Source organism: Ambystoma mexicanum, chromosome 5p (genome assembly GCF_040938575.1).
Source record: "Ambystoma mexicanum isolate Mex_15411 chromosome 5p, UKY_AmexF1_1, whole genome shotgun sequence".
NCBI classification, from domain to species: domain Eukaryota; kingdom Metazoa; phylum Chordata; class Amphibia; order Caudata; family Ambystomatidae; genus Ambystoma; species Ambystoma mexicanum.
Window position 1 is genome coordinate 716,741,412 of NC_090930.1, and position 25,413 is coordinate 716,766,824.

Consider the following 25,413-nt stretch of genomic DNA (forward strand, 5'->3'; position numbering starts at 1 on the left):
ATGCAGTTAACTGGCGACCGGAAATCTTGCTCCCAGATGCAGATTTGCGTGCACAAAATGGAGGAAGTGCCCTCAGCGCGACGCAAAACGTGTTTATGGCAGAGTCCCATTCATTCTCCTGTCGCTGCGGAAAGACTGCCCTTGACGCAAAAAAGGCAGCTTCCTTTTTCACCGCTGGAGAGAACCTATCTGCTCGGCCCTCCCCCTCTCTTCCCAGTCCCCCAATGGACTGGCCTTTGAGGCACCTGCAGGCATTGTGCACTCGGACACCACTGCCCGGCCTTCCCGAGCTGTCCAGCGGTCTCCCTGGTGGTCTAGTGGTTAGGATTCGGCGCTCTCACCGCCGCGGCCCGGGTTCGATTCCCGGTCAGGGAAGAGAGGCTTTTACTGAATGACATTTTTACAGAAATTCAAACAACTGCGTCTCAAAAAATATTTCTTTCAAATGTAGCTTCACTCACAGGCAATAGCGGCGTGGCTCCCCTGGCGGTAACTCCAAGCATCTTTTCAGCATGGTCCCTTACCGGAAGCTGTCGCCGCTAGAAGTGGGCCTGTGCCCCAAAAAGGAAGCTTTCTTTCTTCCAAAGCTGTAGAGAAAATATTAGTCCTGTCGCCCTGCCAAAGCCGAGCTCGCCCACCATCCCTAGCCTCATCAGACCAAGACCTTGCCCGGGACCCTGGGGCAGAGGGCTGCAGAAATGGTTGCGTACCGGTTTGGAGGAGAAAAGCAGGGGAGGGAGGGGTCGTAGCTGCTTGATTTGCATACAGAGCTGTGGTCTGCTGGGAAAGTGCAGCCTTTGGAGCTTGGCAAAGGCTTCGCAAGGGGCCCGAGCATTGCCCTCGCCCCGTTTGTTGACAGGTTCTCCTTCTATGGGCTGAAGGGCCCTGTAGCCTGATTTGAGGTTGGACGCTCTATTATTCACAGGGGTGTACCGGGCCTAGACGGTGACTGGCTGACCCGTCAGGGCATCGCCCGTTTGGAAGCCCGTTTCGGAAGCGGAGGCGGGAATCCCTGCCCAATTTTCTTTTGGGGTGGTAGGGCTGTTGGCGGGGTTGCACAAGCTCTGCCAACTTTGGCGGCTTAAGCTTGGGATGCGAGGGACATGGTACAAAAATGCAAAGGTTTTCCAGGAAAAGAGTCTACGGGCAACGATTCCTTGTTGCTCTTTTCAGGTGAACTCAAGCCTCAGGGCTTTGAGGTAGGGGCACTGCCTACAGACAGCAGGAAAGGGCTTGTGCGAAGCTGCTGCCGCATTTAGGTAAGAAGAGTAAAAACCTGTACCAGGAGTGGGGCTCGAACCCACGCAGACACTTGTCCATTGGATCTTAAGTCCAACGCCTTAACCACTCGGCCATCCTGGTGAGCTGCTGCAAAGGGCTTCGAATTGAATCTTTGCTGTTTCAGCAGCAGGCGAACAAGTGGAAAACCAGCCCAGAGTGCCCCCTGCAGGAGGTTGGATGGAATTGGCTTGCGAGCGGCAAACGTCTCTCACTTAACAGCATTACAATAGCCTCCAGCTGACTGCAAGTACGGTTGCGGAAACCTCCCGGGTGCTGCAGTCGTTTCCCCGGTGGCCTAGTGGTGAGGATTTGGTGCTTTCACTGCCACGGGCCTGGCTTCGAGTCCCCGACCAGAGTGTGTGCTTTGAGTAAAGGTGGTCTAGGGCAGTCCAGAGGCAGGCTGAGCCTCGAAGGCTGGTGCAGGCCTTGGTGTGCGAGCCCGAAAAAAGGGCAGCTCCTATGTCATCCCTTCTTGCCCTCCGGCACTTGCTGTACAAGCAAAGCCCCCTTTGAACTCTGCATGGTAACCCTGCTGTGTCTCGCAGGCAATCATGGCCTGCCGCCTTTTAATAAACGTGCTCTCCCACGAAGCAGTTCTCCTAAGGAGGGTTAGTTGTGAGTGTGCATCTTCAGCGGCAGCCTCTAGGGGGAGCTTCAGCACTGACCCACAAAAGCTCATAGCGAGGAAGGCTGTCCTTTCAGGAGAGCAAGACAGGAATATCAGCGCTTGGAAGTGAAAGCGCAAACGTTCCCAAAGTGATGCTGTCTTCAATCTCTAAGCTCCCCTTTTCGCAGACCATCACAAGTGTTTTTGTTTTCTTTCTTTCTTTCTTTCTTTATTTCTTTATTTATTTATTTATTAGCAGAAACGGCCCCCGAAGACCTGCAGGCACTGGTGCCCATTGTAGCAGAGGCCCTCAGCCTTTGGACTCGGACGCCACCATCTGAGCGACACGCAACGGAGTGCACCCACCGTCCCTGGTGGTCTAGTGGTTAGGATTCGGCGCTCTCACCGCCGCGGCCCGGGTTCGATTCCCGGTCAGGGAAGGAGCTCTTTTAACAACTGACATTTTTATTTACATGCAAAGGAGTTAACTGGCGACCGGAAATCTTGCTCCCAGATGCAGATTTGCGTGCACAAAATGGAGGAAGTGCCCTCAGCGCGACGCAAAACGTGTTTATGGCAGAGTCCCATTCATTCTCCTGTCGCTGCGGAAAGACTGCCCTTGACGCAAAAAAGGCAGCTTCCTTTTTCACCGCTGGAGAGAACCTATCTGCTCGGCCCTCCCCCTCTCTTCCCAGTCCCCCAATGGACTGGCCTTTGAGGCACCTGCAGGCATTGTGCACTCGGACACCACTGCCCGGCCTTCCCGAGCTGTCCAGCGGTCTCCCTGGTGGTCTAGTGGTTAGGATTCGGCGCTCTCACCGCCGCGGCCCGGGTTCGATTCCCGGTCAGGGAAGAGAGGCTTTTACTGAATGACATTTTTACAGAAATTCAAACAACTGCGTCTCAAAAAATATTTCTTTCAAATGTAGCTTCACTCACAGGCAATAGCGGCGTGGCTCCCCTGGCGGTAACTCCAAGCATCTTTTCAGCATGGTCCCTTACCGGAAGCTGTCGCCGCTAGAAGTGGGCCTGTGCCCCAAAAAGGAAGCTTTCTTTCTTCCAAAGCTGTAGAGAAAATATTAGTCCTGTCGCCCTGCCAAAGCCGAGCTCGCCCACCATCCCTAGCCTCATCAGACCAAGACCTTGCCCGGGACCCTGGGGCAGAGGGCTGCAGAAATGGTTGCGTACCGGTTTGGAGGAGAAAAGCAGGGGAGGGAGGGGTCGTAGCTGCTTGATTTGCATACAGAGCTGTGGTCTGCTGGGAAAGTGCAGCCTTTGGAGCTTGGCAAAGGCTTCGCAAGGGGCCCGAGCATTGCCCTCGCCCCGTTTGTTGACAGGTTCTCCTTCTATGGGCTGAAGGGCCCTGTAGCCTGATTTGAGGTTGGACGCTCTATTATTCACAGGGGTGTACCGGGCCTAGACGGTGACTGGGTGACCCGTCAGGGCATCGCCCGTTTGGAAGCCCGTTTCGGAAGCCGTGAGGAAGCGGAGGCGGGAATCCCTGCCCAATTTTCTTTTGGGGTGGTAGGGCTGTTGGCGGGGTTGCACAAGCTCTGCCAACTTTGGCGGCTTAAGCTTGGGATGCGAGGGACATGGTACAAAAATGCAAAGGTTTTCCAGGAAAAGAGTCTACGGGCAACAATTCCTTGTTGCTCTTTTCAGGTGAACTCAAGCCTCAGGGCTTTGAGGTAGGGGCACTGCCTACAGACAGCAGGAAAGGGCTTGTGCGAAGCTGCTGCCGCATTTAGGTAAGAAGAGTAAAAACCTGTACCAGGAGTGGGGCTCGAACCCACGCAGACACTTGTCCATTGGATCTTAAGTCCAACGCCTTAACCACTCGGCCATCCTGGTGAGCTGCTGCAAAGGGCTTCGAATTGAATCTTTGCTGTTTCAGCAGCAGGCGAACAAGTGGAAAACCAGCCCAGAGTGCCCCCTGCAGGAGGTTGGATGGAATTGGCTTGCGAGCGGCAAACGTCTCTCACTTAACAGCATTACAATAGCCTCCAGCTGACTGCAAGTACGGTTGCGGAAACCTCCCGGGTGCTGCAGTCGTTTCCCCGGTGGCCTAGTGGTGAGGATTTGGTGCTTTCACTGCCACGGGCCTGGCTTCGAGTCCCCGACCAGAGTGTGTGCTTTGAGTAAAGGTGGTCTAGGGCAGTCCAGAGGCAGGCTGAGCCTCGAAGGCTGGTGCAGGCCTTGGTGTGCGAGCCCGAAAAAAGGGCAGCTCCTATGTCATCCCTTCTTGCCCTCCGGCACTTGCTGTACAAGCAAAGCCCCCTTTGAACTCTGCATGGTAACCCTGCTGTGTCTCGCAGGCAATCATGGCCTGCCGCCTTTTAATAAACGTGCTCTCCCACGAAGCAGTTCTCCTAAGGAGGGTTAGTTGTGAGTGTGCATCTTCAGCGGCAGCCTCTAGGGGGAGCTTCAGCACTGACCCACAAAAGCTCATAGCGAGGAAGGCTGTCCTTTCAGGAGAGCAAGACAGGAATATCAGCGCTTGGAAGTGAAAGCGCAAACGTTCCCAAAGTGATGCTGTCTTCAATCTCTAAGCTCCCCTTTTCGCAGACCATCACAAGTGTTTTTGTTTTCTTTCTTTCTTTCTTTCTTTATTTCTTTATTTATTTATTTATTAGCAGAAACGGCCCCCGAAGACCTGCAGGCACTGGTGCCCATTGTAGCAGAGGCCCTCAGCCTTTGGACTCGGACGCCACCATCTGAGCGACACGCAACGGGGTGCACCCACCGTCCCTGGTGGTCTAGTGGTTAGGATTCCGCGGCCCGGGTTCGATTCCCGGTCAGGGAAGGAGCTCTTTTAACAACTGACATTTTTATTTACAGCAATGCAGTTAACTGGCGACCGGAAATCTTGCTCCCAGATGCAGATTTGCGTGCACAAAATGGAGGAAGTGCCCTCAGCGCGACGCAAAACGTGTTTATGGCAGAGTCCCATTCATTCTCCTGTCGCTGCGGAAAGACTGCCCTTGACGCAAAAAAGGCAGCTTCCTTTTTCACCGCTGGAGAGAACCTATCTGCTCGGCCCTCCCCCTCTCTTCCCAGTCCCCCAATGGACTGGCCTTTGAGGCACCTGCAGGCATTGTGCACTCGGACACCACTGCCCGGCCTTCCCGAGCTGTCCAGCGGTCTCCCTGGTGGTCTAGTGGTTAGGATTCGGCGCTCTCACCGCCGCGGCCCGGGTTCGATTCCCGGTCAGGGAAGAGAGGCTTTTACTGAATGACATTTTTACAGAAATTCAAACAACTGCGTCTCAAAAAATATTTCTTTCAAATGTAGCTTCACTCACAGGCAATAGCGGCGTGGCTCCCCTGGCGGTAACTCCAAGCATCTTTTCAGCATGGTCCCTTACCGGAAGCTGTCGCCGCTAGAAGTGGGCCTGTGCCCCAAAAAGGAAGCTTTCTTTCTTCCAAAGCTGTAGAGAAAATATTAGTCCTGTCGCCCTGCCAAAGCCGAGCTCGCCCACCATCCCTAGCCTCATCAGACCAAGACCTTGCCCGGGACCCTGGGGCAGAGGGCTGCAGAAATGGTTGCGTACCGGTTTGGAGGAGAAAAGCAGGGGAGGGAGGGGTCGTAGCTGCTTGATTTGCATACAGAGCTGTGGTCTGCTGGGAAAGTGCAGCCTTTGGAGCTTGGCAAAGGCTTCGCAAGGGGCCCGAGCATTGCCCTCGCCCCGTTTGTTGACAGGTTCTCCTTCTATGGGCTGAAGGGCCCTGTAGCCTGATTTGAGGTTGGACGCTCTATTATTCACAGGGGTGTACCGGGCCTAGACGGTGACTGGCTGACCCGTCAGGGCATCGCCCGTTTGGAAGCCCGTTTCGGAAGCGGAGGCGGGAATCCCTGCCCAATTTTCTTTTGGGGTGGTAGGGCTGTTGGCGGGGTTGCACAAGCTCTGCCAACTTTGGCGGCTTAAGCTTGGGATGCGAGGGACATGGTACAAAAATGCAAAGGTTTTCCAGGAAAAGAGTCTACGGGCAACGATTCCTTGTTGCTCTTTTCAGGTGAACTCAAGCCTCAGGGCTTTGAGGTAGGGGCACTGCCTACAGACAGCAGGAAAGGGCTTGTGCGAAGCTGCTGCCGCATTTAGGTAAGAAGAGTAAAAACCTGTACCAGGAGTGGGGCTCGAACCCACGCAGACACTTGTCCATTGGATCTTAAGTCCAACGCCTTAACCACTCGGCCATCCTGGTGAGCTGCTGCAAAGGGCTTCGAATTGAATCTTTGCTGTTTCAGCAGCAGGCGAACAAGTGGAAAACCAGCCCAGAGTGCCCCCTGCAGGAGGTTGGATGGAATTGGCTTGCGAGCGGCAAACGTCTCTCACTTAACAGCATTACAATAGCCTCCAGCTGACTGCAAGTACGGTTGCGGAAACCTCCCGGGTGCTGCAGTCGTTTCCCCGGTGGCCTAGTGGTGAGGATTTGGTGCTTTCACTGCCACGGGCCTGGCTTCGAGTCCCCGACCAGAGTGTGTGCTTTGAGTAAAGGTGGTCTAGGGCAGTCCAGAGGCAGGCTGAGCCTCGAAGGCTGGTGCAGGCCTTGGTGTGCGAGCCCGAAAAAAGGGCAGCTCCTATGTCATCCCTTCTTGCCCTCCGGCACTTGCTGTACAAGCAAAGCCCCCTTTGAACTCTGCATGGTAACCCTGCTGTGTCTCGCAGGCAATCATGGCCTGCCGCCTTTTAATAAACGTGCTCTCCCACGAAGCAGTTCTCCTAAGGAGGGTTAGTTGTGAGTGTGCATCTTCAGCGGCAGCCTCTAGGGGGAGCTTCAGCACTGACCCACAAAAGCTCATAGCGAGGAAGGCTGTCCTTTCAGGAGAGCAAGACAGGAATATCAGCGCTTGGAAGTGAAAGCGCAAACGTTCCCAAAGTGATGCTGTCTTCAATCTCTAAGCTCCCCTTTTCGCAGACCATCACAAGTGTTTTTGTTTTCTTTCTTTCTTTCTTTCTTTATTTCTTTATTTATTTATTTATTAGCAGAAACGGCCCCCGAAGACCTGCAGGCACTGGTGCCCATTGTAGCAGAGGCCCTCAGCCTTTGGACTCGGACGCCACCATCTGAGCGACACGCAACGGAGTGCACCCACCGTCCCTGGTGGTCTAGTGGTTAGGATTCGGCGCTCTCACCGCCGCGGCCCGGGTTCGATTCCCGGTCAGGGAAGGAGCTCTTTTAACAACTGACATTTTTATTTACATGCAAAGGAGTTAACTGGCGACCGGAAATCTTGCTCCCAGATGCAGATTTGCGTGCACAAAATGGAGGAAGTGCCCTCAGCGCGACGCAAAACGTGTTTATGGCAGAGTCCCATTCATTCTCCTGTCGCTGCGGAAAGACTGCCCTTGACGCAAAAAAGGCAGCTTCCTTTTTCACCGCTGGAGAGAACCTATCTGCTCGGCCCTCCCCCTCTCTTCCCAGTCCCCCAATGGACTGGCCTTTGAGGCACCTGCAGGCATTGTGCACTCGGACACCACTGCCCGGCCTTCCCGAGCTGTCCAGCGGTCTCCCTGGTGGTCTAGTGGTTAGGATTCGGCGCTCTCACCGCCGCGGCCCGGGTTCGATTCCCGGTCAGGGAAGAGAGGCTTTTACTGAATGACATTTTTACAGAAATTCAAACAACTGCGTCTCAAAAAATATTTCTTTCAAATGTAGCTTCACTCACAGGCAATAGCGGCGTGGCTCCCCTGGCGGTAACTCCAAGCATCTTTTCAGCATGGTCCCTTACCGGAAGCTGTCGCCGCTAGAAGTGGGCCTGTGCCCCAAAAAGGAAGCTTTCTTTCTTCCAAAGCTGTAGAGAAAATATTAGTCCTGTCGCCCTGCCAAAGCCGAGCTCGCCCACCATCCCTAGCCTCATCAGACCAAGACCTTGCCCGGGACCCTGGGGCAGAGGGCTGCAGAAATGGTTGCGTACCGGTTTGGAGGAGAAAAGCAGGGGAGGGAGGGGTCGTAGCTGCTTGATTTGCATACAGAGCTGTGGTCTGCTGGGAAAGTGCAGCCTTTGGAGCTTGGCAAAGGCTTCGCAAGGGGCCCGAGCATTGCCCTCGCCCCGTTTGTTGACAGGTTCTCCTTCTATGGGCTGAAGGGCCCTGTAGCCTGATTTGAGGTTGGACGCTCTATTATTCACAGGGGTGTACCGGGCCTAGACGGTGACTGGGTGACCCGTCAGGGCATCGCCCGTTTGGAAGCCCGTTTCGGAAGCCGTGAGGAAGCGGAGGCGGGAATCCCTGCCCAATTTTCTTTTGGGGTGGTAGGGCTGTTGGCGGGGTTGCACAAGCTCTGCCAACTTTGGCGGCTTAAGCTTGGGATGCGAGGGACATGGTACAAAAATGCAAAGGTTTTCCAGGAAAAGAGTCTACGGGCAACAATTCCTTGTTGCTCTTTTCAGGTGAACTCAAGCCTCAGGGCTTTGAGGTAGGGGCACTGCCTACAGACAGCAGGAAAGGGCTTGTGCGAAGCTGCTGCCGCATTTAGGTAAGAAGAGTAAAAACCTGTACCAGGAGTGGGGCTCGAACCCACGCGGACACTTGTCCATTGGATCTTAAGTCCAACGCCTTAACCACTCGGCCATCCTGGTGAGCTGCTGCAAAGGGCTTCGAATTGAATCTTTGCTGTTTCAGCAGCAGGCGAACAAGTGGAAAACCAGCCCAGAGTGCCCCCTGCAGGAGGTTGGATGGAATTGGCTTGCGAGCGGCAAACGTCTCTCACTTAACAGCATTACAATAGCCTCCAGCTGACTGCAAGTACGGTTGCGGAAACCTCCCGGGTGCTGCAGTCGTTTCCCCGGTGGCCTAGTGGTGAGGATTTGGTGCTTTCACTGCCACGGGCCTGGCTTCGAGTCCCCGACCAGAGTGTGTGCTTTGAGTAAAGGTGGTCTAGGGCAGTCCAGAGGCAGGCTGAGCCTCGAAGGCTGGTGCAGGCCTTGGTGTGCGAGCCCGAAAAAAGGGCAGCTCCTATGTCATCCCTTCTTGCCCTCCGGCACTTGCTGTACAAGCAAAGCCCCCTTTGAACTCTGCATGGTAACCCTGCTGTGTCTCGCAGGCAATCATGGCCTGCCGCCTTTTAATAAACGTGCTCTCCCACGAAGCAGTTCTCCTAAGGAGGGTTAGTTGTGAGTGTGCATCTTCAGCGGCAGCCTCTAGGGGGAGCTTCAGCACTGACCCACAAAAGCTCATAGCGAGGAAGGCTGTCCTTTCAGGAGAGCAAGACAGGAATATCAGCGCTTGGAAGTGAAAGCGCAAACGTTCCCAAAGTGATGCTGTCTTCAATCTCTAAGCTCCCCTTTTCGCAGACCATCACAAGTGTTTTTGTTTTCTTTCTTTCTTTCTTTCTTTCTTTATTTCTTTATTTATTAGCAGAAACGGCCCCCGAAGACCTGCAGGCACTGGTGCCCATTGTAGCAGAGGCCCTCAGCCTTTGGACTCGGACGCCACCATCTGAGCGACACGCAACGGGGTGCACCCACCGTCCCTGGTGGTCTAGTGGTTAGGATTCGGCGCTCTCACCACCGCGGCCCGGGTTCGATTCCCGGTCAGGGAAGGAGCTCTTTTAACAACTGACATTTTTATTTACAGCAATGCAGTTAACTGGCGACCGGAAATCTTGCTCCCAGATGCAGATTTGCGTGCACAAAATGGAGGAAGTGCCCTCAGCGCGACGCAAAACGTGTTTATGGCAGAGTCCCATTCATTCTCCTGTCGCTGCGGAAAGACTGCCCTTGACGCAAAAAAGGCAGCTTCCTTTTTCACCGCTGGAGAGAACCTATCTGCTCGGCCCTCCCCCTCTCTTCCCAGTCCCCCAATGGACTGGCCTTTGAGGCACCTGCAGGCATTGTGCACTCGGACACCACTGCCCGGCCTTCCCGAGTTGTCCAGCGGTCTCCCTGGTGGTCTAGTGGTTAGGATTCGGCGCTCTCACCGCCGCGGCCCGGGTTCGATTCCCGGTCAGGGAAGAGAGGCTTTTACTGAATGACATTTTTACAGAAATTCAAACAACTGCGTCTCAAAAAATATTTCTTTCAAATGTAGCTTCACTCACAGGCAATAGCGGCGTGGCTCCCCTGGCGGTAACTCCAAGCATCTTTTCAGCATGGTCCCTTACCGGAAGCTGTCGCCGCTAGAAGTGGGCCTGTGCCCCAAAAAGGAAGCTTTCTTTCTTCCAAAGCTGTAGAGAAAATATTAGTCCTGTCGCCCTGCCAAAGCCGAGCTCGCCCACCATCCCTAGCCTCATCAGACCAAGACCTTGCCCGGGACCCTGGGGCAGAGGGCTGCAGAAATGGTTGCGTACCGGTTTGGAGGAGAAAAGCAGGGGAGGGAGGGGTCGTAGCTGCTTGATTTGCATACAGAGCTGTGGTCTGCTGGGAAAGTGCAGCCTTTGGAGCTTGGCAAAGGCTTCGCAAGGGGCCCGAGCATTGCCCTCGCCCCGTTTGTTGACAGGTTCTCCTTCTATGGGCTGAAGGGCCCTGTAGCCTGATTTGAGGTTGGACGCTCTATTATTCACAGGGGTGTACCGGGCCTAGACGGTGACTGGCTGACCCGTCAGGGCATCGCCCGTTTGGAAGCCCGTTTGGAAGCCCGTTTCGGAAGCCGTGAGGAAGCGGAGGCGGGAATCCCTGCCCAATTTTCTTTTGGGGTGGTAGGGCTGTTGGCGGGGTTGCACAAGCTCTGCCAACTTTGGCGGCTTAAGCTTGGGATGCGAGGGACATGGTACAAAAATGCAAAGGTTTTCCAGGAAAAGAGTCTACGGGCAACGATTCCTTGTTGCTCTTTTCAGGTGAACTCAAGCCTCAGGGCTTTGAGGTAGGGGCACTGCCTACAGACAGCAGGAAAGGGCTTGTGCGAAGCTGCTGCCGCATTTAGGTAAGAAGAGTAAAAACCTGTACCAGGAGTGGGGCTCGAACCCACGCGGACACTTGTCCATTGGATCTTAAGTCCAACGCCTTAACCACTCGGCCATCCTGGTGAGCTGCTGCAAAGGGCTTCGAATTGAATCTTTGCTGTTTCAGCAGCAGGCGAACAAGTGGAAAACCAGCCCAGAGTGCCCCCTGCAGGAGGTTGGATGGAATTGGCTTGCGAGCGGCAAACGTCTCTCACTTAACAGCATTACAATAGCCTCCAGCTGACTGCAAGTACGGTTGCGGAAACCTCCCGGGTGCTGCAGTCGTTTCCCCGGTGGCCTAGTGGTGAGGATTTGGTGCTTTCACTGCCACGGGCCTGGCTTCGAGTCCCCGACCAGAGTGTGTGCTTTGAGTAAAGGTGGTCTAGGGCAGTCCAGACGCAGGCTGAGCCTCGAAGGCTGGTGCAGGCCTTGGTGTGCGAGCCCGAAAAAAGGGCAGCTCCTATGTCATCCCTTCTTGCCCTCCGGCACTTGCTGTACAAGCAAAGCCCCCTTTGAACTCTGCATGGTAACCCTGCTGTGTCTCGCAGGCAATCATGGCCTGCCGCCTTTTAATAAACGTGCTCTCCCACGAAGCAGTTCTCCTAAGGAGGGTTAGTTGTGAGTGTGCATCTTCAGCGGCAGCCTCTAGGGGGAGCTTCAGCACTGACCCACAAAAGCTCATAGCGAGGAAGGCTGTCCTTTCAGGAGAGCAAGACAGGAATATCAGCGCTTGGAAGTGAAAGCGCAAACGTTCCCAAAGTGATGCTGTCTTCAATCTCTAAGCTCCCCTTTTCGCAGACCATCACAAGTGTTTTTGTTTTCTTTCTTTCTTTCTTTCTTTATTTCTTTATTTATTTATTTATTAGCAGAAACGGCCCCCGAAGACCTGCAGGCACTGGTGCCCATTGTAGCAGAGGCCCTCAGCCTTTGGACTCGGACGCCACCATCTGAGCGACACGCAACGGGGTGCACCCACCGTCCCTGGTGGTCTAGTGGTTAGGATTCGGCGCTCTCACCGCCGCGGCCCGGGTTCGATTCCCGGTCAGGGAAGGAGCTCTTTTAACAACTGACATTTTTATTTACAGCAATGCAGTTAACTGGCGACCGGAAATCTTGCTCCCAGATGCAGATTTGCGTGCACAAAATGGAGGAAGTGCCCTCAGCGCGACGCAAAACGTGTTTATGGCAGAGTCCCATTCATTCTCCTGTCGCTGCGGAAAGACTGCCCTTGACGCAAAAAAGGCAGCTTCCTTTTTCACCGCTGGAGAGAACCTATCTGCTCGGCCCTCCCCCTCTCTTCCCAGTCCCCCAATGGACTGGCCTTTGAGGCACCTGCAGGCATTGTGCACTCGGACACCACTGCACGGCCTTCCCGAGCTGTCCAGCGGTCTCCCTGGTGGTCTAGTGGTTAGGATTCGGCGCTCTCACCGCCGCGGCCCGGGTTCGATTCCCGGTCAGGGAAGAGAGGCTTTTACTGAATGACATTTTTACAGAAATTCAAACAACTGCGTCTCAAAAAATATTTCTTTCAAATGTAGCTTCACTCACAGGCAATAGCGGCGTGGCTCCCCTGGCGGTAACTCCAAGCATCTTTTCAGCATGGTCCCTTACCGGAAGCTGTCGCCGCTAGAAGTGGGCCTGTGCCCCAAAAAGGAAGCTTTCTTTCTTCCAAAGCTGTAGAGAAAATATTAGTCCTGTCGCCCTGCCAAAGCCGAGCTCGCCCACCATCCCTAGCCTCATCAGACCAAGACCTTGCCCGGGACCCTGGGGCAGAGGGCTGCAGAAATGGTTGCGTACCGGTTTGGAGGAGAAAAGCAGGGGAGGGAGGGGTCGTAGCTGCTTGATTTGCATACAGAGCTGTGGTCTGCTGGGAAAGTGCAGCCTTTGGAGCTTGGCAAAGGCTTCGCAAGGGGCCCGAGCATTGCCCTCGCCCCGTTTGTTGACAGGTTCTCCTTCTATGGGCTGAAGGGCCCTGTAGCCTGATTTGAGGTTGGACGCTCTATTATTCACAGGGGTGTACCGGGCCTAGACGGTGACTGGCTGACCCGTCAGGGCATCGCCCGTTTGGAAGCCCGTTTCGGAAGCGGAGGCGGGAATCCCTGCCCAATTTTCTTTTGGGGTGGTAGGGCTGTTGGCGGGGTTGCACAAGCTCTGCCAACTTTGGCGGCTTAAGCTTGGGATGCGAGGGACATGGTACAAAAATGCAAAGGTTTTCCAGGAAAAGAGTCTACGGGCAACGATTCCTTGTTGCTCTTTTCAGGTGAACTCAAGCCTCAGGGCTTTGAGGTAGGGGCACTGCCTACAGACAGCAGGAAAGGGCTTGTGCGAAGCTGCTGCCGCATTTAGGTAAGAAGAGTAAAAACCTGTACCAGGAGTGGGGCTCGAACCCACGCGGACACTTGTCCATTGGATCTTAAGTCCAACGCCTTAACCACTCGGCCATCCTGGTGAGCTGCTACAAAGGGCTTCGAATTGAATCTTTGCTGTTTCAGCAGCAGGCGAACAAGTGGAAAACCAGCCCAGAGTGCCCCCTGCAGGAGGTTGGATGGAATTGGCTTGCGAGCGGCAAACGTCTCTCACTTAACAGCATTACAATAGCCTCCAGCTGACTGCAAGTACGGTTGCGGAAACCTCCCGGGTGCTGCAGTCGTTTCCCCGGTGGCCTAGTGGTGAGGATTTGGTGCTTTCACTGCCACGGGCCTGGCTTCGAGTCCCCGACCAGAGTGTGTGCTTTGAGTAAAGGTGGTCTAGGGCAGTCCAGAGGCAGGCTGAGCCTCGAAGGCTGGTGCAGGCCTTGGTGTGCGAGCCCGAAAAAAGGGCAGCTCCTATGTCATCCCTTCTTGCCCTCCGGCACTTGCTGTACAAGCAAAGCCCCCTTTGAACTCTGCATGGTAACCCTGCTGTGTCTCGCAGGCAATCATGGCCTGCCGCCTTTTAATAAACGTGCTCTCCCACGAAGCAGTTCTCCTAAGGAGGGTTAGTTGTGAGTGTGCATCTTCAGCGGCAGCCTCTAGGGGGAGCTTCAGCACTGACCCACAAAAGCTCATAGCGAGGAAGGCTGTCCTTTCAGGAGAGCAAGACAGGAATATCAGCGCTTGGAAGTGAAAGCGCAAACGTTCCCAAAGTGATGCTGTCTTCAATCTCTAAGCTCCCCTTTTCGCAGACCATCACAAGTGTTTTTGTTTTCTTTCTTTCTTTCTTTCTTTCTTTCTTTATTTCTTTATTTATTAGCAGAAACGGCCCCCGAAGACCTGCAGGCACTGGTGCCCATTGTAGCAGAGGCCCTCAGCCTTTGGACTCGGACGCCACCATCTGAGCGACACGCAACGGGGTGCACCCACCGTCCCTGGTGGTCTAGTGGTTAGGATTCGGCGCTCTCACCGCCGCGGCCTGGGTTCGATTCCCGGTCAGGGAAGGAGCTCTTTTAACAACTGACATTTTTATTTACAGCAATGCAGTTAACTGGCGACCGGAAATCTTGCTCCCAGATGCAGATTTGCGTGCACAAAATGGAGGAAGTGCCCTCAGCGCGACGCAAAACGTGTTTATGGCAGAGTCCCATTCATTCTCCTGTCGCTGCGGAAAGACTGCCCTTGACGCAAAAAAGGCAGCTTCCTTTTTCACCGCTGGAGAGAACCTATCTGCTCGGCCCTCCCCCTCTCTTCCCAGTCCCCCAATGGACTGGCCTTTGAGGCACCTGCAGGCATTGTGCACTCGGACACCACTGCCCGGCCTTCCCGAGTTGTCCAGCGGTCTCCCTGGTGGTCTAGTGGTTAGGATTCGGCGCTCTCACCGCCGCGGCCCGGGTTCGATTCCCGGTCAGGGAAGAGAGGCTTTTACTGAATGACATTTTTACAGAAATTCAAACAACTGCGTCTCAAAAAATATTTCTTTCAAATGTAGCTTCACTCACAGGCAATAGCGGCGTGGCTCCCCTGGCGGTAACTCCAAGCATCTTTTCAGCATGGTCCCTTACCGGAAGCTGTCGCCGCTAGAAGTGGGCCTGTGCCCCAAAAAGGAAGCTTTCTTTCTTCCAAAGCTGTAGAGAAAATATTAGTCCTGTCGCCCTGCCAAAGCCGAGCTCGCCCACCATCCCTAGCCTCATCAGACCAAGACCTTGCCCGGGACCCTGGGGCAGAGGGCTGCAGAAATGGTTGCGTACCGGTTTGGAGGAGAAAAGCAGGGGAGGGAGGGGTCGTAGCTGCTTGATTTGCATACAGAGCTGTGGTCTGCTGGGAAAGTGCAGCCTTTGGAGCTTGGCAAAGGCTTCGCAAGGGGCCCGAGCATTGCCCTCGCCCCGTTTGTTGACAGGTTCTCCTTCTATGGGCTGAAGGGCCCTGTAGCCTGATTTGAGGTTGGACGCTCTATTATTCACAGGGGTGTACCGGGCCTAGACGGTGACTGGCTGACCCGTCAGGGCATCGCCCGTTTGGAAGCCCGTTTCGGAAGCGGAGGCGGGAATCCCTGCCCAATTTTCTTTTGGGGTGGTAGGGCTGTTGGCGGGGTTGCACAAGCTCTGCCAACTTTGGCGGCTTAAGCTTGGGATGCGAGGGACATGGTACAAAAATGCAAAGGTTTTCCAGGAAAAGAGTCTACGGGCAACGATTCCTTGTTGCTCTTTTCAGGTGAACTCAAGCCTCAGGGCTTTGAGGTAGGGGCACTGCCTACAGACAGCAGGAAAGGGCTTGTGCGAAGCTGCTGCCGCATTTAGGTAAGAAGAGTAAAAACCTGTACCAGGAGTGGGGCTCGAACCCACGCGGACACTTGTCCATTGGATCTTAAGTCCAACGCCTTAACCACTCGGCCATCCTGGTGAGCTGCTGCAAAGGGCTTCGAATTGAATCTTTGCTGTTTCAGCAGCAGGCGAACAAGTGGAAAACCAGCCCAGAGTGCCCCCTGCAGGAGGTTGGATGGAATTGGCTTGCGAGCGGCAAACGTCTCTCACTTAACAGCATTACAATAGCCTCCAGCTGACTGCAAGTACGGTTGCGGAAACCTCCCGGGTGCTGCAGTCGTTTCCCCGGTGGCCTAGTGGTGAGGATTTGGTGCTTTCACTGCCACGGGCCTGGCTTCGAGTCCCCGACCAGAGTGTGTGCTTTGAGTAAAGGTGGTCTAGGGCAGTCCAGAGGCAGGCTGAGCCTCGAAGGCTGGTGCAGGCCTTGGTGTGCGAGCCCGAAAAAAGGGCAGCTCCTATGTCATCCCTTCTTGCCCTCCGGCACTTGCTGTACAAGCAAAGCCCCCTTTGAACTCTGCATGGTAACCCTGCTGTGTCTCGCAGGCAATCATGGCCTGCCGCCTTTTAATAAACGTGCTCTCCCACGAAGCAGTTCTCCTAAGGAGGGTTAGTTGTGAGTGTGCATCTTCAGCGGCAGCCTCTAGGGGGAGCTTCAGCACTGACCCACAAAAGCTCATAGCGAGGAAGGCTGTCCTTTCAGGAGAGCAAGACAGGAATATCAGCGCTTGGAAGTGAAAGCGCAAACGTTCCCAAAGTGATGCTGTCTTCAATCTCTAAGCTCCCCTTTTCGCAGACCATCACAAGTGTTTTTGTTTTCTTTCTTTCTTTCTTTCTTTATTTCTTTATTTATTTATTTATTAGCAGAAACGGCCCCCGAAGACCTGCAGGCACTGGTGCCCATTGTAGCAGAGGCCCTCAGCCTTTGGACTCGGACGCCACCATCTGAGCGACACGCAACGGGGTGCACCCACCGTCCCTGGTGGTCTAGTGGTTAGGATTCGGCGCTCTCACCGCCGCGGCCCGGGTTCGATTCCCGGTCAGGGAAGGAGCTCTTTTAACAACTGACATTTTTATTTACAGCAATGCAGTTAACTGGCGACCGGAAATCTTGCTCCCAGATGCAGATTTGCGTGCACAAAATGGAGGAAGTGCCCTCAGCGCGACGCAAAACGTGTTTATGGCAGAGTCCCATTCATTCTCCTGTCGCTGCGGAAAGACTGCCCTTGACGCAAAAAAGGCAGCTTCCTTTTTCACCGCTGGAGAGAACCTATCTGCTCGGCCCTCCCCCTCTCTTCCCAGTCCCCCAATGGACTGGCCTTTGAGGCACCTGCAGGCATTGTGCACTCGGACACCACTGCCCGGCCTTCCCGAGCTGTCCAGCGGTCTCCCTGGTGGTCTAGTGGTTAGGATTCGGCGCTCTCACCGCCGCGGCCCGGGTTCGATTCCCGGTCAGGGAAGAGAGGCTTTTACTGAATGACATTTTTACAGAAATTCAAACAACTGCGTCTCAAAAAATATTTCTTTCAAATGTAGCTTCACTCACAGGCAATAGCGGCGTGGCTCCCCTGGCGGTAACTCCAAGCATCTTTTCAGCATGGTCCCTTACCGGAAGCTGTCGCCGCTAGAAGTGGGCCTGTGCCCCAAAAAGGAAGCTTTCTTTCTTCCAAAGCTGTAGAGAAAATATTAGTCCTGTCGCCCTGCCAAAGCCGAGCTCGCCCACCATCCCTAGCCTCATCAGACCAAGACCTTGCCCGGGACCCTGGGGCAGAGGGCTGCAGAAATGGTTGCGTACCGGTTTGGAGGAGAAAAGCAGGGGAGGGAGGGGTCGTAGCTGCTTGATTTGCATACAGAGCTGTGGTCTGCTGGGAAAGTGCAGCCTTTGGAGCTTGGCAAAGGCTTCGCAAGGGGCCCGAGCATTGCCCTCGCCCCGTTTGTTGACAGGTTCTCCTTCTATGGGCTGAAGGGCCCTGTAGCCTGATTTGAGGTTGGACGCTCTATTATTCACAGGGGTGTACCGGGCCTAGACGGTGACTGGCTGACCCGTCAGGGCATCGCCCGTTTGGAAGCCCGTTTCGGAAGCGGAGGCGGGAATCCCTGCCCAATTTTCTTTTGGGGTGGTAGGGCTGTTGGCGGGGTTGCACAAGCTCTGCCAACTTTGGCGGCTTAAGCTTGGGATGCGAGGGACATGGTACAAAAATGCAAAGGTTTTCCAGGAAAAGAGTCTACGGGCAACGATTCCTTGTTGCTCTTTTCAGGTGAACTCAAGCCTCAGGGCTTTGAGGTAGGGGCACTGCCTACAGACAGCAGGAAAGGGCTTGTGCGAAGCTGCTGCCGCATTTAGGTAAGAAGAGTAAAAACCTGTACCAGGAGTGGGGCTCGAACCCACGCGGACACTTGTCCATTGGATCTTAAGTCCAACGCCTTAACCACTCGGCCATCCTGGTGAGCTGCTGCAAAGGGCTTCGAATTGAATCTTTGCTGTTTCAGCAGCAGGCGAACAAGTGGAAAACCAGCCCAGAGTGCCCCCTGCAGGAGGTTGGATGGAATTGGCTTGCGAGCGGCAAACGTCTCTCACTTAACAGCATTACAATAGCCTCCAGCTGACTGCAAGTACGGTTGCGGAAACCTCCCGGGTGCTGCAGTCGTTTCCCCGGTGGCCTAGTGGTGAGGATTTGGTGCTTTCACTGCCACGGGCCTGGCTTCGAGTCCCCGACCAGAGTGTGTGCTTTGAGTAAAGGTGGTCTAGGGCAGTCCAGAGGCAGGCTGAGCCTCGAAGGCTGGTGCAGGCCTTGGTGTGCGAGCCCGAAAAAAGGGCAGCTCCTATGTCATCCCTTCTTGCCCTCCGGCACTTGCTGTACAAGCAAAGCCCCCTTTGAACTCTGCATGGTAACCCTGCTGTGTCTCGCAGGCAATCATGGCCTGCCGCCTTTTAATAAACGTGCTCTCCCACGAAGCAGTTCTCCTAAGGAGGGTTAGTTGTGAGTGTGCATCTTCAGCGGCAGCCTCTAGGGGGAGCTTCAGCACTGACCCACAAAAGCTCATAGCGAGGAAGGCTGTCCTTTCAGGAGAGCAAGACAGGAATATCAGCGCTTGGAAGTGAAAGCGCAAACGTTCCCAAAGTGATGCTGTCTTCAATCTCTAAGCTCCCCTTTTCGCAGACCATCACAAGTGTTTTTGTTTTCTTTCTTTCTTTCTTTCTTTATTTCTTTATTTATTTATTTATTAGCAGAAACGGCCCCCGAAGACCTGCAGGCACTGGTGCCCATTGTAGCAGAGGCCCTCAGCCTTTGGACTCGGACGCCACCATCTGAGCGACACGCAACGGGGTGCACCCACCGTCCCTGGTGGTCTAGTGGTTAGGATTCGGCGCTCTCACCGCCGCGGCCCGGGTTCGATTCCCGGTCAGGGAAGGAGCTCTTTTAACAACTGACATTTTTATTTACAGCAATGCAGTTAACTGGCGACCGGAAATCTTGCTCCCAGATGCAGATTTGCGTGCACAAAATGGAGGAAGTGCCCTCAGCGCGACGCAAAACGTGTTTATGGCAGAGTCCCATTCATTCTCCTGTCGCTGCGGAAAGACTGCCCTTGACGCAAAAAAGGCAGCTTCCTTTTTCACCGCTGGAGAGAACCTATCTGCTCGGCCCTCCCCCTCTCTTCCCAGTCCCCCAATGGACTGGCCTTTGAGGCACCTGCAGGCATTGTGCACTCGGACACCACTGCCCGGCCTTCCCGAGCTGTCCAGCGGTCTCCCTGGTGGTCTAGTGGTTAGGATTCGGCGCTCTCACCGCCGCGGCCCGGGTTCGATTCCCGGTCAGGGAAGAGAGGCTTTTACTGAATGACATTTTTACAGAAATTCAAACAACTGCGTCTCAAAAAATATTTCTTTCAAATGTAGCTTCACTCACAGGCAATAGCGGCGTGGCTCCCCTGGCGGTAACTCCAAGCATCTTTTCAGCATGGTCCCTTACCGGAAGCTGTCGCCGCTAGAAGTGGGCCTGTGCCCCAAAAAGGAAGCTTTCTTTCTTCCAAAGCTGTAGAGAAAATATTAGTCCTGTCGCCCTGCCAAAGCCGAGCTCGCCCACCATCCCTAGCCTCATCAGACCAAGACCTTGCCCGGGACCCTGGGGCAGAGGGCTGCAGAAATGGTTGCGTACCGGTTTGGAGGAGAAAAGCAGGGGAGGGAGGGGTCGTAGCTGCTTGATTTGCATACAGAGCTGTGGTCTGCTGGGAAAGTGCAGCCTTTGGAGCTTGGCAAAGGCTTCGCAAGGGGCCCGAGCATTGCCCTCGCCCCGTTTGTTGACAGGTTCTCCTTCTATGGGCTGAAGGGCCCTGTAGCCTGATTTGAGGTTGGACGCTCTATTATTCACAGGGGTGTACCGGGCCTAGACGGTGACTGGCTGACCCGTCAGGGCATCGCCCGTTTGGAAGCCCGTTTCGGAAGCGGAGGCGGGAATCCCTGCCCAATTTTCTTTTGGGGTGGTAGGGCTGTTGGCGGGGTTGCACAAGCTCTGCCAACTTTGGCGGCTTAAGCTTGGGATGCGAGGGACATGGTACAAAAATGCAAAGGTTTTCCAGGAAAAGAGTCTACGGGCAACGATTCCTTGTTGCTCTTTTCAGGTGAACTCAAGCCTCAGGGCTTTGAGGTAGGGGCACTGCCTACAGACAGCAGGAAAGGGCTTGTGCGAAGCTGCTGCCGCATTTAGGTAAGAAGAGTAAAAACCTGTACCAGGAGTGGGGCTCGAACCCACGCGGACACTTGTCCATTGGATCTTAAGTCCAACGCCTTAACCACTCGGCCATCCTGGTGAGCTGCTGCAAAGGGCTTCGAATTGAATCTTTGCTGTTTCAGCAGCAGGCGAACAAGTGGAAAACCAGCCCAGAGTGCCCCCTGCAGGAGGTTGGATGGAATTGGCTTGCGAGCGGCAAACGTCTCTCACTTAACAGCATTACAATAGCCTCCAGCTGACTGCAAGTACGGTTGCGGAAACCTCCCGGGTGCTGCAGTCGTTTCCCCGGTGGCCTAGTGGTGAGGATTTGGTGCTTTCACTGCCACGGGCCTGGCTTCGAGTCCCCGACCAGAGTGTGTGCTTTGAGTAAAGGTGGTCTAGGGCAGTCCAGAGGCAGGCTGAGCCTCGAAGGCTGGTGCAGGCCTTGGTGTGCGAGCCCGAAAAAAGGGCAGCTCCTATGTCATCCCTTCTTGCCCTCCGGCACTTGCTGTACAAGCAAAGCCCCCTTTGAACTCTGCATGGTAACCCTGCTGTGTCTCGCAGGCAATCATGGCCTGCCGCCTTTTAATAAACGTGCTCTCCCACGAAGCAGTTCTCCTAAGGAGGGTTAGTTGTGAGTGTGCATCTTCAGCGGCAGCCTCTAGGGGGAGCTTCAGCACTGACCCACAAAAGCTCATAGCGAGGAAGGCTGTCCTTTCAGGAGAGCAAGACAGGAATATCAGCGCTTGGAAGTGAAAGCGCAAACGTTCCCAAAGTGATGCTGTCTTCAATCTCTAAGCTCCCCTTTTCGCAGACCATCACAAGTGTTTTTGTTTTCTTTCTTTCTTTCTTTCTTTCTTTATTTCTTTATTTATTAGCAGAAACGGCCCCCGAAGACCTGCAGGCACTGGTGCCCATTGTAGCAGAGGCCCTCAGCCTTTGGACTCGGACGCCACCATCTGAGCGACACGCAACGGGGTGCACCCACCGTCCCTGGTGGTCTAGTGGTTAGGATTCGGCGCTCTCACCGCTGCGGCCCGGGTTCGATTCCCGGTCAGGGAAGGAGCTCTTTTAACAACTGACATTTTTATTTACAGCAATGCAGTTAACTGGCGACCGGAAATCTTGCTCCCAGATGCAGATTTGCGTGCACAAAATGGAGGAAGTGCCCTCAGCGCGACGCAAAACGTGTTTATGGCAGAGTCCCATTCATTCTCCTGTCGCTGCGGAAAGACTGCCCTTGACGCAAAAAAGGCAGCTTCCTTTTTCACCGCTGGAGAGAACCTATCTGCTCGGCCCTCCCCCTCTCTTCCCAGTCCCCCAATGGACTGGCCTTTGAGGCACCTGCAGGCATTGTGCACTCGGACACCACTGCCCGGCCTTCCCGAGCTGTCCAGCGGTCTCCCTGGTGGTCTAGTGGTTAGGATTCGGCGCTCTCACCGCCGCGGCCCGGGTTCGATTCCCGGTCAGGGAAGAGAGGCTTTTACTGAATGACATTTTTACAGAAATTCAAACAACTGCGTCTCAAAAAATATTTCTTTCAAATGTAGCTTCACTCACAGGCAATAGCGGCGTGGCTCCCCTGGCGGTAACTCCAAGCATCTTTTCGGCATGGTCCCTTACCGGAAGCTGTCGCCGCTAGAAGTGGGCCTGTGCCCCAAAAAGGAAGCTTTCTTTCTTCCAAAGCTGTAGAGAAAATATTAGTCCTGTCGCCCTGCCAAAGCCGAGCTCGCCCACCATCCCTAGCCTCATCAGACCAAGACCTTGCCCGGGACCCTGGGGCAGAGGGCTGCAGAAATGGTTGCGTACCGGTTTGGAGGAGAAAAGCAGGGGAGGGAGGGGTCGTAGCTGCTTGATTTGCATACAGAGCTGTGGTCTGCTGGGAAAGTGCAGCCTTTGGAGCTTGGCAAAGGCTTCGCAAGGGGCCCGAGCATTGCCCTCGCCCCGTTTGTTGACAGGTTCTCCTTCTATGGGCTGAAGGGCCCTGTAGCCTGATTTGAGGTTGGACGCTCTATTATTCACAGGGGTGTACCGGGCCTAGACGGTGACTGGCTGACCCGTCAGGGCATCGCCCGTTTGGAAGCCCGTTTCGGAAGCCGTGAGGAAGCGGAGGCGGGAATCCCTGCCCAATTTTCTTTTGGGGTGGTAGGGCTGTTGGCGGGGTTGCACAAGCTCTGCCAACTTTGGCGGCTTAAGCTTGGGATGCGAGGGACATGGTACAAAAATGCAAAGGTTTTCCAGGAAAAGAGTCTACGGGCAACGATTCCTTGTTGCTCTTTTCAGGTGAACTCAAGCCTCAGGGCTTTGAGGTAGGGGCACTGCCTACAGACAGCAGGAAAGGGCTTGTGCGAAGCTGCTGCCGCATTTAGGTAAGAAGAGTAAAAACCTGTACCAGGAGTGGGGCTCGAACCCACGCGGACACTTGTCCATTGGATCTTAAGTCCAACGCCTTAACCACTCGGCCATCCTGGTGAGCTGCTGCAAAGGGCTTCGAATTGAATCTTTGCTGTTTCAGCAGCAGGCGAACAAGTGGAAAACCAGCCCAGAGTGCCCCCTGCAGGAGGTTGGATGGAATTGGCTTGCGAGCGGCAAACGTCTCTCACTTAACAGCATTACAATAGCCTCCAGCTGACTGCAAGTACGGTTGCGGAAACCTCCCGGGTGCTGCAGTCGTTTCCCCGGTGGCCTAGTGGTGAGGATTTGGTGCTTTCACTGCCACGGGCCTGGCTTCGAGTCCCCGACCAGAGTGTGTGCTTTGAGTAAAGGTGGTCTAGGGCAGTCCAGAGGCAGGCTGAGCCTCGAAGGCTGGTGCAGGCCTTGGTGTGCGAGCCCGAAAAAAGGGCAGCTCCTATGTCATCCCTTCTTGCCCTCCGGCACTTGCTGTACAAGCAAAGCCCCCTTTGAACTCTGCATGGTAACCCTGCTGTGTCTCGCAGGCAATCATGGCCTGCCGCCTTTTAATAAACGTGCTCTCCCACGAAGCAGTTCTCCTAAGGAGGGTTAGTTGTGAGTGTGCATCTTCAGCGGCAGCCTCTAGGGGGAGCTTCAGCACTGACCCACAAAAGCTCATAGCGAGGAAGGCTGTCCTTTCAGGAGAGCAAGACAGGAATATCAGCGCTTGGAAGTGAAAGCGCAAACGTTCCCAAAGTGATGCTGTCTTCAGTCTCTAAGCTCCCCTTTTCGCAGACCATCACAAGTGTTTTTGTTTTCTTTCTTTCTTTCTTTCTTTCTTTATTTCTTTATTTATTAGCAGAAACGGCCCCCGAAGACCTGCAGGCACTGGTGCCCATTGTAGCAGAGGCCCTCAGCCTTTGGACTCGGACGCCACCATCTGAGCGACACGCAACGGGGTGCACCCACCGTCCCTGGTGGTCTAGTGGTTAGGATTCGGCGCTCTCACCGCCGCGGCCCGGGTTCGATTCCCGGTCAGGGAAGGAGCTCTTTTAACAACTGACATTTTTATTTACAGCAATGCAGTTAACTGGCGACCGGAAATCTTGCTCCCAGATGCAGATTTGCGTGCACAAAATGGAGGAAGTGCCCTCAGCGCGACGCAAAACGTGTTTATGGCAGAGTCCCATTCATTCTCCTGTCGCTGCGGAAAGACTGCCCTTGAGGCAAAAAAGGCAGCTTCCTTTTTCACCGCTGGAGAGAACCTATCTGCTCGGCCCTCCCCCTCTCTTCCCAGTCCCCCAATGGACTGGCCTTTGAGGCACCTGCAGGCATTGTGCACTCGGACACCACTGCCCGGCCTTCCCGAGCTGTCCAGCGGTCTCCCTGGTGGTCTAGTGGTTCACCGCCGCGGCCCGGGTTCGATTCCCGGTCAGGGAAGAGAGGCTTTTACTGAATGACATTTTTACAGAAATTCAAACAACTGCGTCTCAAAAAATATTTCTTTCAAATGTAGCTTCACTCACAGGCAATAGCGGCGTGGCTCCCCTGGCGGTAACTCCAAGCATCTTTTCAGCATGGTCCCTTACCGGAAGCTGTCGCCGCTAGAAGTGGGCCTGTGCCCCAAAAAGGAAGCTTTCTTTCTTCCAAAGCTGTAGAGAAAATATTAGTCCTGTCGCCCTGCCAAAGCCGAGCTCGCCCACCATCCCTAGCCTCATCAGACCAAGACCTTGCCCGGGACCCTGGGGCAGAGGGCTGCAGAAATGGTTGCGTACCGGTTTGGAGGAGAAAAGCAGGGGAGGGAGGGGTCGTAGCTGCTTGATTTGCATACAGAGCTGTGGTCTGCTGGGAAAGTGCAGCCTTTGGAGCTTGGCAAAGGCTTCGCAAGGGGCCCGAGCATTGCCCTCGCCCCGTTTGTTGACAGGTTCTCCTTCTATGGGCTGAAGGGCCCTGTAGCCTGATTTGAGGTTGGACGCTCTATTATTCACAGGGGTGTACCGGGCCTAGACGGTGACTGGCTGACCCGTCAGGGCATCGCCCGTTTGGAAGCCCGTTTGGAAGCCCGTTTCGGAAGCCGTGAGGAAGCGGAGGCGGGAATCCCTGCCCAATTTTCTTTTGGGGTGGTAGGGCTGTTGGCGGGGTTGCACAAGCTCTGCCAACTTTGGCGGCTTAAGCTTGGGATGCGAGGGACATGGTACAAAAATGCAAAGGTTTTCCAGGAAAAGAGTCTACGGGCAACGATTCCTTGTTGCTCTTTTCAGGTGAACTCAAGCCTCAGGGCTTTGAGGTAGGGGCACTGCCTACAGACAGCAGGAAAGGGCTTGTGCGAAGCTGCTGCCGCATTTAGGTAAGAAGAGTAAAAACCTGTACCAGGAGTGGGGCTCGAACCCACGCGGACACTTGTCCATTGGATCTTAAGTCCAACGCCTTAACCACTCGGCCATCCTGGTGAGCTGCTGCAAAGGGCTTCGAATTGAATCTTTGCTGTTTCAGCAGCAGGCGAACAAGTGGAAAACCAGCCCAGAGTGCCCCCTGCAGGAGGTTGGATGGAATTGGCTTGCGAGCGGCAAACGTCTCTCACTTAACAGCATTACAATAGCCTCCAGCTGACTGCAAGTACGGTTGCGGAAACCTCCCGGGTGCTGCAGTCGTTTCCCCGGTGGCCTAGTGGTGAGGATTTGGTGCTTTCACTGCCACGGGCCTGGCTTCGAGTCCCCGACCAGAGTGTGTGCTTTGAGTAAAGGTGGTCTAGGGCAGTCCAGAGGCAGGCTGAGCCTCGAAGGCTGGTGCAGGCCTTGGTGTGCGAGCCCG

At 54.7% G+C, this 25,413-nt stretch overlaps 30 non-coding genes across 30 annotated transcripts; 19 read left to right on the plus strand and 11 right to left on the minus strand.

Annotated features, from left to right (window-relative positions):
• Positions 1 to 303: 303 nt before the first annotated feature.
• Positions 304 to 375, plus strand: TRNAE-CUC (transfer RNA glutamic acid (anticodon CUC)). The gene has a single exon. It is a non-coding gene; the product is annotated as a tRNA-Glu (tRNA).
• A 904-nt stretch (positions 376 to 1,279) lies between these two features.
• TRNAL-UAA (transfer RNA leucine (anticodon UAA)) lies at positions 1,280 to 1,362 on the minus strand. Its single transcript has one exon. It is a non-coding gene; the product is annotated as a tRNA-Leu (tRNA).
• An 894-nt stretch (positions 1,363 to 2,256) lies between these two features.
• Positions 2,257 to 2,328, plus strand: TRNAE-CUC (transfer RNA glutamic acid (anticodon CUC)). Its single transcript has one exon. It is a non-coding gene; the product is annotated as a tRNA-Glu (tRNA).
• Positions 2,329 to 2,669: 341 nt separating this feature from the next.
• TRNAE-CUC (transfer RNA glutamic acid (anticodon CUC)) lies at positions 2,670 to 2,741 on the plus strand. The gene has a single exon. It is a non-coding gene; the product is annotated as a tRNA-Glu (tRNA).
• A 915-nt stretch (positions 2,742 to 3,656) lies between these two features.
• Positions 3,657 to 3,739, minus strand: TRNAL-UAA (transfer RNA leucine (anticodon UAA)). Its single transcript has one exon. It is a non-coding gene; the product is annotated as a tRNA-Leu (tRNA).
• A 1,292-nt stretch (positions 3,740 to 5,031) lies between these two features.
• Positions 5,032 to 5,103, plus strand: TRNAE-CUC (transfer RNA glutamic acid (anticodon CUC)). The gene has a single exon. It is a non-coding gene; the product is annotated as a tRNA-Glu (tRNA).
• Positions 5,104 to 6,007: 904 nt separating this feature from the next.
• TRNAL-UAA (transfer RNA leucine (anticodon UAA)) lies at positions 6,008 to 6,090 on the minus strand. The gene has a single exon. It is a non-coding gene; the product is annotated as a tRNA-Leu (tRNA).
• Positions 6,091 to 6,984: 894 nt separating this feature from the next.
• On the plus strand, positions 6,985 to 7,056 carry TRNAE-CUC (transfer RNA glutamic acid (anticodon CUC)). Its single transcript has one exon. It is a non-coding gene; the product is annotated as a tRNA-Glu (tRNA).
• A 341-nt stretch (positions 7,057 to 7,397) lies between these two features.
• Positions 7,398 to 7,469, plus strand: TRNAE-CUC (transfer RNA glutamic acid (anticodon CUC)). Its single transcript has one exon. It is a non-coding gene; the product is annotated as a tRNA-Glu (tRNA).
• Positions 7,470 to 8,384: 915 nt separating this feature from the next.
• On the minus strand, positions 8,385 to 8,467 carry TRNAL-UAA (transfer RNA leucine (anticodon UAA)). Its single transcript has one exon. It is a non-coding gene; the product is annotated as a tRNA-Leu (tRNA).
• An 890-nt stretch (positions 8,468 to 9,357) lies between these two features.
• TRNAE-CUC (transfer RNA glutamic acid (anticodon CUC)) lies at positions 9,358 to 9,429 on the plus strand. Its single transcript has one exon. It is a non-coding gene; the product is annotated as a tRNA-Glu (tRNA).
• A 340-nt stretch (positions 9,430 to 9,769) lies between these two features.
• Positions 9,770 to 9,841, plus strand: TRNAE-CUC (transfer RNA glutamic acid (anticodon CUC)). Its single transcript has one exon. It is a non-coding gene; the product is annotated as a tRNA-Glu (tRNA).
• A 927-nt stretch (positions 9,842 to 10,768) lies between these two features.
• On the minus strand, positions 10,769 to 10,851 carry TRNAL-UAA (transfer RNA leucine (anticodon UAA)). The gene has a single exon. It is a non-coding gene; the product is annotated as a tRNA-Leu (tRNA).
• An 894-nt stretch (positions 10,852 to 11,745) lies between these two features.
• Positions 11,746 to 11,817, plus strand: TRNAE-CUC (transfer RNA glutamic acid (anticodon CUC)). Its single transcript has one exon. It is a non-coding gene; the product is annotated as a tRNA-Glu (tRNA).
• A 340-nt stretch (positions 11,818 to 12,157) lies between these two features.
• TRNAE-CUC (transfer RNA glutamic acid (anticodon CUC)) lies at positions 12,158 to 12,229 on the plus strand. The gene has a single exon. It is a non-coding gene; the product is annotated as a tRNA-Glu (tRNA).
• A 904-nt stretch (positions 12,230 to 13,133) lies between these two features.
• On the minus strand, positions 13,134 to 13,216 carry TRNAL-UAA (transfer RNA leucine (anticodon UAA)). The gene has a single exon. It is a non-coding gene; the product is annotated as a tRNA-Leu (tRNA).
• Positions 13,217 to 14,110: 894 nt separating this feature from the next.
• Positions 14,111 to 14,182, plus strand: TRNAE-CUC (transfer RNA glutamic acid (anticodon CUC)). The gene has a single exon. It is a non-coding gene; the product is annotated as a tRNA-Glu (tRNA).
• Positions 14,183 to 14,522: 340 nt separating this feature from the next.
• On the plus strand, positions 14,523 to 14,594 carry TRNAE-CUC (transfer RNA glutamic acid (anticodon CUC)). The gene has a single exon. It is a non-coding gene; the product is annotated as a tRNA-Glu (tRNA).
• Positions 14,595 to 15,498: 904 nt separating this feature from the next.
• Positions 15,499 to 15,581, minus strand: TRNAL-UAA (transfer RNA leucine (anticodon UAA)). Its single transcript has one exon. It is a non-coding gene; the product is annotated as a tRNA-Leu (tRNA).
• An 894-nt stretch (positions 15,582 to 16,475) lies between these two features.
• TRNAE-CUC (transfer RNA glutamic acid (anticodon CUC)) lies at positions 16,476 to 16,547 on the plus strand. Its single transcript has one exon. It is a non-coding gene; the product is annotated as a tRNA-Glu (tRNA).
• A 340-nt stretch (positions 16,548 to 16,887) lies between these two features.
• On the plus strand, positions 16,888 to 16,959 carry TRNAE-CUC (transfer RNA glutamic acid (anticodon CUC)). The gene has a single exon. It is a non-coding gene; the product is annotated as a tRNA-Glu (tRNA).
• Positions 16,960 to 17,863: 904 nt separating this feature from the next.
• Positions 17,864 to 17,946, minus strand: TRNAL-UAA (transfer RNA leucine (anticodon UAA)). The gene has a single exon. It is a non-coding gene; the product is annotated as a tRNA-Leu (tRNA).
• An 894-nt stretch (positions 17,947 to 18,840) lies between these two features.
• TRNAE-CUC (transfer RNA glutamic acid (anticodon CUC)) lies at positions 18,841 to 18,912 on the plus strand. Its single transcript has one exon. It is a non-coding gene; the product is annotated as a tRNA-Glu (tRNA).
• Positions 18,913 to 19,252: 340 nt separating this feature from the next.
• On the plus strand, positions 19,253 to 19,324 carry TRNAE-CUC (transfer RNA glutamic acid (anticodon CUC)). The gene has a single exon. It is a non-coding gene; the product is annotated as a tRNA-Glu (tRNA).
• A 904-nt stretch (positions 19,325 to 20,228) lies between these two features.
• TRNAL-UAA (transfer RNA leucine (anticodon UAA)) lies at positions 20,229 to 20,311 on the minus strand. Its single transcript has one exon. It is a non-coding gene; the product is annotated as a tRNA-Leu (tRNA).
• Positions 20,312 to 21,201: 890 nt separating this feature from the next.
• Positions 21,202 to 21,273, plus strand: TRNAE-CUC (transfer RNA glutamic acid (anticodon CUC)). Its single transcript has one exon. It is a non-coding gene; the product is annotated as a tRNA-Glu (tRNA).
• A 340-nt stretch (positions 21,274 to 21,613) lies between these two features.
• On the plus strand, positions 21,614 to 21,685 carry TRNAE-CUC (transfer RNA glutamic acid (anticodon CUC)). The gene has a single exon. It is a non-coding gene; the product is annotated as a tRNA-Glu (tRNA).
• Positions 21,686 to 22,600: 915 nt separating this feature from the next.
• On the minus strand, positions 22,601 to 22,683 carry TRNAL-UAA (transfer RNA leucine (anticodon UAA)). Its single transcript has one exon. It is a non-coding gene; the product is annotated as a tRNA-Leu (tRNA).
• An 890-nt stretch (positions 22,684 to 23,573) lies between these two features.
• TRNAE-CUC (transfer RNA glutamic acid (anticodon CUC)) lies at positions 23,574 to 23,645 on the plus strand. Its single transcript has one exon. It is a non-coding gene; the product is annotated as a tRNA-Glu (tRNA).
• Positions 23,646 to 24,969: 1,324 nt separating this feature from the next.
• On the minus strand, positions 24,970 to 25,052 carry TRNAL-UAA (transfer RNA leucine (anticodon UAA)). The gene has a single exon. It is a non-coding gene; the product is annotated as a tRNA-Leu (tRNA).
• Between the last annotated feature and the right edge of the window lie 361 nt (positions 25,053 to 25,413).